The sequence below is a fragment of the Dioscorea cayenensis genome, chromosome 8 (genome assembly GCF_009730915.1).
Source record: "Dioscorea cayenensis subsp. rotundata cultivar TDr96_F1 chromosome 8, TDr96_F1_v2_PseudoChromosome.rev07_lg8_w22 25.fasta, whole genome shotgun sequence".
Taxonomy (NCBI): domain Eukaryota; kingdom Viridiplantae; phylum Streptophyta; class Magnoliopsida; order Dioscoreales; family Dioscoreaceae; genus Dioscorea; species Dioscorea cayenensis.
The window spans coordinates 18,451,686-18,461,413 of record NC_052478.1 but is presented as its reverse complement, the minus strand read 5'-3'; the positions used below and the strand labels follow the sequence as shown (position 1 = coordinate 18,461,413).

The 9,728-nt window shown below is 40.8% G+C and overlaps 1 non-coding gene across 1 annotated transcript; it reads right to left on the bottom strand.

Annotated features, from left to right (window-relative positions):
• Positions 1 to 9,621: 9,621 nt before the first annotated feature.
• On the bottom strand, positions 9,622 to 9,728 carry LOC120268157. The gene has a single exon (XR_005538826.1). It is a non-coding gene; the product is annotated as a small nucleolar RNA R71 (small nucleolar RNA).

The following is a 9,728-nucleotide window of genomic DNA, read 5'->3' as shown; positions in this document are numbered from 1 at the left end:
TTTGTTTTTTACATCTTGTCACACATATCACTATTTATCTTTCACTTAGTTTAAAAACAATTTAAGTGTTTTTATTCCCTACTCCGTATGGATACGATACCCCACTCATCTGGGATTTTATTACTTCAACAAACCCGTGCAGTTGCGCGATATACCCAAGGGGCGTTTGTCAACACTCAAACACCAACGATCCACGAGAAAAACACAGCAATAGCATGTAAAATCAAGACACCAACACTAAAGCTTTTATTCACGCAAACACTAAACTAAGACCTAGAAAAACAGTAAAGACTTGGGTTACCTCCAAAGAAGTGCTTGTTTAACGTCACTAAGCATTATGTACAAGTCCTTACCTCACGGTGGTTCATGAATAAAGAATACTTCCTTGTCATTGCTACTAACCTCGCCACCAAAATATGGTTTGAGCCGATGTCCGTTTACCATAAATGTACCCTTCTTAAGATGGGTGATTTCAACAGCCCCATGGGGTGATACTTGAGTGATAGTATATGGACCAAACCATCTAGACTTAAGTTTGCCCAAAAATAATTGTAGGCGAGAACTAAACAATAGAACCTAATCACCTACTTTGAACTCTTTCGAATTCTTGATATGCTTGTCATTCCACTTCTAAATTCTTTCCTTATAAATCCTAGCATTCTCATATGCCTTCAGCCTCCATTCATCCAGTTCATTGAGGTGAAGCATTCTTTGTTCCCCCACTTTGCTTAAGTCAACATTCATTGCCTTAATTGCCCAATATGCCTTGTGCTCAAGTTCCATAGGTAGGTGACATAATTTACCATAAACCAAGTTGTAGGGAGTGGTCCCTATCGGAGTCTTATACATTGTTCGGTGAGCCCAAAGTGTGTCATCCAATCATTCTAACCAATCCTGCTTTCCTTGTTCCACTGTCTTTATTAAGATTCTCTTAAGCTCTCTATTAGTGACCTCCACTTAAACACTAGTCTGCAGGTGGTAGGGAGTAGCGAGGCGATGATGCACTCTATAACTCTTTAATACCTTTTCAAGTTGAGCATTGCAAAAATGCGTTCCTCGATTAATGATAATAATTCATAGGGTTCCAAATCGGGCGAACAGCCTTTTCAAAAATTTCACCACAGTTCTAGCATCATTACTAGGCAAAGCTTGAGCCTCCACCCATTTGGAGACATAATCAATGGCCACCAGGATATATTAATTACCATTAGATTTCGGAAATGGCCCTATGAAAGCAATGCCCCACACATCAAATACCTCCCAAAATTGCATTAGGTTCTGAGGCATTTCATCCCTTCGAGAATGATTCCCTGCTCTTTGACAACTGTCACATCAAAGAACAAACTGATGTGCATCCTAAAACAAAGTCGGCCAATAGAATATGCCAGCCAAAGCCTTCTCAGCAGTTCTACTCGAAGCATAATGCCCTCGAACCAGTCCTAAGTGAAAATGTGCCAGGACGTCCCAACCGTCTTCCCATGATACACATCTCTAGACCACATGATCTGAACAAATGCGAAACAAGAATGGATCATCCCAAAAATAATTCTTTAGATCACTGAAGAACTTTTTCTTTTGTTGGAAGGTTAGGCATTGCTTAAGAACTTTCCTCGATAAGTAATTTGCAAAATTCGTGAACCATGGGCTGTCACTTGATGCCAAACCCTGGATTGAATACAAAATGCTCTTCAGGAAAGAAATCGTTAATTTCTCTACTTGATGGCTCTTACCCTTCACAACCCTCTAATTGAGATAAATAATCTGTAACCACATTTTTGGTACCTCTCTTATCTTTTATCTCCATATCAAACTCTTGCAAAAGTAAAATCTATCAGCTCAAGCTCGGTTTAGCATCGGCCTTGTTCATGAGATAACGAAGTACCAAGTGATCTATAAATATAGTGCCCCTAGATAAGATAAGGTACGGTCTGAACTTATTGAAAGCAAACACCACTGCTAATAGCTTTTTTTCTATAGTAGTGTAGGTCTCTTGAGCACTTGTGAGAGTCTTAGTAGCGTAATATATCAGTTGGAACTGTTTACCCTTCCTCTGCCCCAAAATTGCTCCCATAGCATAATCACTCGCATTGCACATGAGCTCAAATGGTTTGTTCCAATCTGGTGTGATCAAAATTGGTGCTTGCACTAATTTCTCTTTCAACAAATTAAAAGCAGTCAAGCAATCATTTATGAAATCAAAGGGAGCATCCTTTTCGAGGAGTTTTGTCAACGGATGTGTGATCTTCAAAAAATCCTTGATGAACCTCCTGTAGAAACCTGCATACCCTAAGAAACTACAAACTCCCCACATTCATTATTGGAGGAAGTTTATCTATGACTTCAATCTTTGCCTTGTCTACTTCCATCCCCATTTGGGAAATCTTGTGACCAAGGACAATGCTTTCTTGGACTATAAAGTGACACTTTTCACAATTATGAACAAGATTTGCCTCCTTGCATCTCACTAACAATCTCTCCAAATTTCTTAAACAAATGTCAAAAGAGTCTCCAAACACTGAGAAATCATCCATGAACACCTCCGTGATATCTTCTATGAGATCATCAAAAATAGCAGCATACAACGTTGGAATGTCGCTAGTGCAATGCGTAATATAAAAGGCATTCTTCTATAAGCAAAAGTACCATAGAGGTAGGCAAATGTTGTCTTCTCTTGGTCTTATCGGGCAATAGGAATCTGAAAATATTCTGACATACTGTCAAGGAAGCAATAAAACTGATGCCCAGCCAAACATTCCAACATCTGAAAAATTAATGGCAGTGGAAAGTGATCCTTTCAAGTTGCATCATTTAACCTCCTGTAATCAATGCAAACGCGGCAACTTGTAACTCTCTTGGTTGGAATTAATTCATTTATTTCATTTCTCGCCACTGTCATCCCTCCTTTCTTCAAGACTACTTGAGTTGGACTTACCCAAGCACTATCGGTAATGTGGTAAATAATTCCTTTATCCAACAGTTTTATTACCTCTGTCTTGACAACTTCCTTTATATTCAGGTTCAATCTTCTTTGAGGTTGAATCACAGACTTGTAATTGTCCTCCATTAGGATTTTATGAGTGCAGAATGAATGATTAATGCCCTTTATGTCAGAAATCTTCCAAGCGAAGGCAGATTTATGTCACTTCAACATGTTCACCAGCTTGGTCTTCTAATCTGTAGAGAGATTTTAAGCTATAATGATAGGGAGCTTCAACTTTTTTCCCAGAAAAACACATTCCAAATGTGCGGGCAAAGCATTAGGTTCCAAATTGGGAGGTTCTTCAATGGATGGTCGCAACTTGCTCTCTTTTAATCTATCAATCTCCTCTAACTGTGTTGATTCTTGTTCAACAGTATCCTCTAAACTATTTTCTAGTGCTTGTTGGTTTGAATGGTATTTAATAATTTCCACATTTTCTGTCTCTTAAGTTTTTTGAGCTGCACTAGAAATACTCAATAAGAAAATTTCATGCCTTTGTTCTTGACTGAGTGATTCGAACTGAGCAAGAACCCTTTTCAAGCTTTTGTCCTGATAATAATTCTTAGATGGCAGTGCTGACTTTTCAAACTGATCCAACACACTAACTAGTTCCCAATTCTACGCCTGATTATTAATCAATTTCTCCGCAAGAATAACTAATCCTGGATTGCCCTTGCATGAAACAGCATGAAGTGGATTGCATTACAAACAACTGTAGCTTTTGTTCTATGTCCTCAACCATTACCATAATCGTATCAAATAATTCACTTGAGTTAATCATCTTTCCTATAATCAAAGAAAGAAAAACAAATCAGAAACATAGAACAATAAGAAAGTGTGAAATAGAACAAGTGATGACTAGCTAGAATAGCAAACTGTAAAATGCTTCCAAAACACCTATTCCCCGGCAACGGCGCCAAAAACTTGACACACCCCTTGCACGTGTGTACCGCAGGTGTATGGGTTGTTGAAGTAATAAAGTACCCCGGTGAGTGGGTAGTCATATCCACAGGGAATAGTTATTCAGAAGCAAGTAGTAGTGCTATTTAGCTATAGAGTAAACCGATTTGTGAATTGAGTGAACAATATCAATGCAAATAAAAATAAAGAAAGGAGAAGAGAAAGTAATAGAAATAAGGAGGGCAATCGATAGTAAAACGGGGTACCCAAATAATGCTCACCCTAGGACTATTATTTCAAGTGCAAGACTAATATCATGCCCCCTAATTGAAGTTTAATGAGACATGGAAATCCAAAGACACACGGTCCCAAACCTAAGGTCAACCAGGACTAACCTTTACACTATGCCCCGGCGGAAAGGGATACTCTCGAGGCCTCACACTGTGTAGAGTTGGTTGAAGCTCTAGAGATTCCAAGTGATAAACCCTATTCCCTAATATAGATCTAGCCCTTTGGCCCAGGAAAAAGACCACCTAGTCACGATTAAGCCCCAGCACCAAGGATTATTTCAACACTTCACTCTATTGCTCACGCAACTAAGAGTTTGTCTCCTAGCACTTCACTCTATCGTGACTACAAAGAACTCTAGGAACTCAATGTTGAATATTGTGGAACCGCTCCAAAAACCTAGCCAAAAGCCTCTCCAAACCCTAACCGCCCCTCCCTAAAAGATAGGGAAAAGATAGGAAGAAGATCCCCAAATAAAACTCTCAAAACAGTATTTATAAGGCTGGAATCGGGCATCCACACGGGCGTGTGGAATTTTCACACGCCCGTGTGAATTTCTAGAACACTTTTTTCCTGCTATAGTACTTCGATGGAATGCTCCCAAATTCACTCTTTTCATTAAGGCCGCATGATTGGGAACACATCCATGCGGTAGATCATGGTGTGTCTTCAATGAAACCACATTGATGAAGCTCTTGATAATATTGCACAAGTTGGAACATGTGAGTGTGACTGCTTTTGTGCCCCTCCACTTTGTGCACTAACTTGAGCACAATGGAGGTTGGTACACACCCACAAGTCCTTGAACACAACTCATGTCTTCATCTTTGTTCGATCCAAGAACTTCATCAACAATCACTCCCGCAGTCTACTTTTCCTTCCTTTCTTCCAAATTTGTCTCCACAACCCTAAATGCACCAAAGAACACAAATACACATGAATGAACTATAAAATTTGAGAAAATTAATGCTCAATAAAAGAAAAGTATACTTCGTATTACTTATATACAAGCACTTATCAAAGATGGCCCTTTTAACTCCAGTTTTTAGGGTTTCGCCCTCATCTTTGTTCAGGGATTCAACTCTCCACCGGGAAGACTTTGAAGAGGATGAAGATCAGACTCCACCACACATCCTAAGGAGATCAAGGAGGAGTTGGAGGCACAAGAGAAGTGGGGTTGAGCATTGACACAACCCTTTGACTATTGTTTCAAGTAAAGATACAAAAGAACAAGCAAAAGGAATAAGGAGAGCCAATCAATAGTAAAATGGGGTACTCGAACAATGCTCACCCTAGGACTATTGGTTCAAGTGTAAGACTAATATCATGCCCCCTAATTGAAGTTTAACGAGTCATGGAAATCCAAAGACACACGATCCCAAACCTAAGGCCAAATGTGACTAATCCTAACACTATGCAAGCAATCCATAGAGAAAACCCCCTTGCAATCCGTATCAATGGTCTTGTGGAGCCGCCTCGTCTTCTCCAAAGGTTCCCTTGTCAAAATTTGGGCACACCTTGCCGAATCAATGCCGAAGAAAGTCCCCTAATAGTTCTCCTCTAAAGGAACTCGATGTCGAATGCCATAGAACCACTCCAAAAACCTAGCCAAAAGCCTCTCCAAACCCTAGCCACCTCTCCCCAGAAGATAGGCAAAAGATAGGAAGAAGATCCCCAAATAAAACTCTCAGAGGGATATTTACAGTGATTTTGCTACAATATTTGGTACAGTAAACTACTACTATACTTCACCGGAATGCTCCTGAATCCACTCTTTTCATTGAGACCACATGAATGGGCACGCATCCATGCGGTAGATCACGTCATGTCTTCAATGAAACCATATTGACGAAGCTCTTGATAATGTTGCACAAGTCGGTACATATGAGTGTGACTGCCTTTGAGCCCCTCCACTTTGTGTATTCACTTGAACACAATGGAGGTTGGCACACACCCATATGTCTTTGAGCACAACTTGTGTCTTCACCTTTGTTCAATCCAAGAACTTCATCAACAATCACGTCCGCGACCTACTTTTGCTTCTTTTCTTCCAAACTTATCTCCACAACCCTAAATGCACAAAAGAACACAAATACACACGAATGAGGCATAAAATCTGGTAAAAGTAGTGGTCAATGTAAGAAAAGTATACTTCATATTACTTATACACAAGCACTTATCAAGTGTATGGAACTTTGCGGGGAAAGTCAACTTGAGTAGAAGGGAGTCATTTCTTCTTTCTCTTGTTATTTATCTATGTCTTTCTCATTGTACCCATCCATGAGGGGCTAACTGCCCATGATGCCCCGGGATGTGAACTAAGTGGTCTTGTATGCTTTGAACACATGATTTGCAATGATTACAGAGTTCTTAGTGTTTCTTGTGTTTAATCTTGTGATTTCATTACTTGATGGTTTGATTTGCATAGCTACGTAGGTAATTTAGTTATCTTGGCATAACTTGGTGTATTTGAGAACCATAGTTGCATCATTGCCTTAGGGGCACATATTTGAACCATAGAATATACCATGTAACCATAAGAATCAAGTCAGTGTGCTATGACCCATAGGAATCATCACGAGGCATTGCTCTCTTGTTGCTGAAAACATATTCCTAATCCCTCGATCACTACCATCATTCACATTTACACTCTTAGTTCTTAATTCAATCTTTTCTCAATCTTTGCTTAACTGAACATCAGAAGATAGATTAGTACTTTAAGTCCAGCCCCTCGATCACTACCATCATTCACATTTACACTCTTAGTTCTTAGTTCAATCTTTACTTAACCGAACATCAGAAGATAGATCAGTACTTTAAGTCCAGCCCCTGAGATTTGATAACCCAACCCCTCGTAGGGTACCACTGTATTACTTGTGTGCGACCCGTGCACTTGCGGAGAACAAATCAATCACTATTTTCGCAATAAAAAAAGGCATACCATGAAAAAATCAAAAGCCCTATCTAGCATGAATGACATTACACATGCCCATTGATAAGTGCTTGTGCTATATGAATGCGAAGCGCTCATTCCTTATGTTGAGCATTACTTTTCTCAGGTTTTTACACTAATATGTGTGTTTTTATGTTACTTTCGTGCAGGTAGGGTTGTGAGGCTGAGTATGAAGGAAAGAAGCCAATGTGGAGCACAATGCACCGATTTTGGAGGAAATCTTGCTAAGGTTCAAACGCGAATACATAGGTCGGGTGTGAGATGCTAGAGTGTGTGCCAACCTCCTCGTATTCTAGTTGGAAAATCCATTTGGAGGGGCACAAGGGCAGTCAAACTCGAGCATTCCGACTTATGCACATAGAACAAGAGCTCCACCAACTTGTCTATCATTGAAGAAGCAAGTGATCCACGACGTGAACGTGTGCCCGTTTGCGTTACCCCGATGAAAGTATGGATTCTGGAAACTATTCAGGTTGGATACTGTAGCAACACTGTGGAAATTATCCACGCCCGTGTGGAAATTCCACATGGGCGTGTGAAAGATCCACAGGCCCGTGTAGTCGCCCGATTCCAGCCCTATTTAAAGCCAATTCAGCGCCGATTTCAGCATTCTTCTCTCCATCTTTTCCCCAACTTGAGAGAGGGCTTCGGCTAGGGTTTTGAGGGGTGTTGGCTAGGGTTTTGGAGAGGTTCTATGGCTCCGACATCGTCATTCCCTAGGAAGAAGGTTGGTAGGGGAGCTTCCGTCGAGGCGTATCCTATACCGGACGAGGGAATCCTTGGGCGATGAGTAGAGGACTCTCCAGAAGACCATCGACATGACTATCGAGTGGGTTTTTCTATGGATTCATTGCTTTTACATTCTATTTCTTTGATTTTACTTAGCTCCATGGAGAGCTAAACCCCTAGTGGGTACTTGGGTATTTGTGAACCCTAGGATGTATTCGTTTCATTGAATCTCTTTATTATGCTTTCAATTAATTGATGTTTATTGTGAGTTCCAACCTTGAATGCTTGATTGTATGAATATTTCCCCTAGAGTGACACTAGGGTTGAGAGTTCTTTTTGGTAACCTTATGAGTGAGTGACACACCACGAGTGTTAGACAAAGCTAGGTTGGAGAGGGTTGAGAGGGTGAGTCGAGAGGTACAGGAGCGTCCCCTTTCCCCTCCGACATAATAGATTCTACCTCCGTTCCTCGAGTTCTTTGCGGCCATAATTGAGTGAATGGTCTAAGGGATGACCCTCCGCTGGGGCTTAGTTGCGAGTGCAACGGAGTGAAGCGTTGAGGTGATCTTAGTATCTAGGGCTTAATCGTGGTTAAGGACCTTCCACCTGGACCAAAGGGTTAGGTCTATAATTAGGAAGAGATTTATCACTTAGAATCCCTAGAGCTCATTGCAACTCTATGCGAGTGAGAGGTGTTGAGATTGTTCGATTTCTCCTCCGGGACATGTATGGAGTTAGGCATAGTTGACCTTAGATTTGGGATTATGTAATGAAGGATTTCCACGACTCACTATTGCATTGATTAGGAAGCATAATAGAAGGCTCTTGCACTTAAAGCAATCGTCCTAGGCGGAGCATTATCCGAGTACCCCATCTTTATCGATTGCCTTACCTTCTCCTTTACTCGTGCTCTCTTACTTGTTGCTTTTACCTTTGAGAATTGAATCATTGTCACACTTATCACTATTGATCTTTCACATAGATAAGAAGCAAATTAAGTGTTTTTTATTCCCTACTCCCTGTGGATTCGATACCCACTCATCCGGGATTATTACTTCAACAAACCCGTGCACTTGTGGGATATACGCAAGGGGACCTTGTCAAGTTTTTCACGCCGTTGCCGGGGGCGTTTAGAAATACTTTGCACTTTGTTTTCTTAGCTATTTCACCATACATTCTATTTCATATGTTCTTATTCTATCATCGTTCTGATTTTTTTTTTCTTTCTTTTTGGGTACAGCTCCAGATTATGACCTGAGGGAATCCCTCAATATTGATTGAAGGAGATCCTGAGCTTTAACATACACTTAGAAGAAAAGGGAAAGAGCTTGTGCAAGAACAGTCTAATTTAATTGATTTGGAAGTGGAAGGATCTGAAAACATGACAGAACAGAATGAGCAATAGCGAACATTATCCGATTATGCCAGACCTTCAGTGTTGGGGACACAATCGAGTATCGTGCGTCCCCCGATTACAGCTCAAAACTTTGAGTTGAAGCCGGCATTCATCCACATGTTGCAGCAATCCGCACATTTTAACGGTTTGGCCGATGAGGATCCAAACAGTCATATAGAGAGTTTTCTCAAGGTGTGTGATATGCTGAAGATAAACGGAGTGATGGATGATGCCATCAAGTTGAGAGCCTTCCCAGTTTCCCTAAAGGGGAGAGCGAAGCAGTGGCTACACTCATTACCTAGAGCATCGATCACCACATGGGAGGAGATGGTAGAAGCTTTTCTTGCCCGTTATTTCCCTCCCGAAAAATCTACAAAGCTTAGGAATGAGATCTCATCCTTTGTTCAGTTGGAATTGGAGTCTCTATTTGAGACATGGGAAAGGTTCAAGGAGCTCCTGAGAAAGTGCCCGCAACACGGATT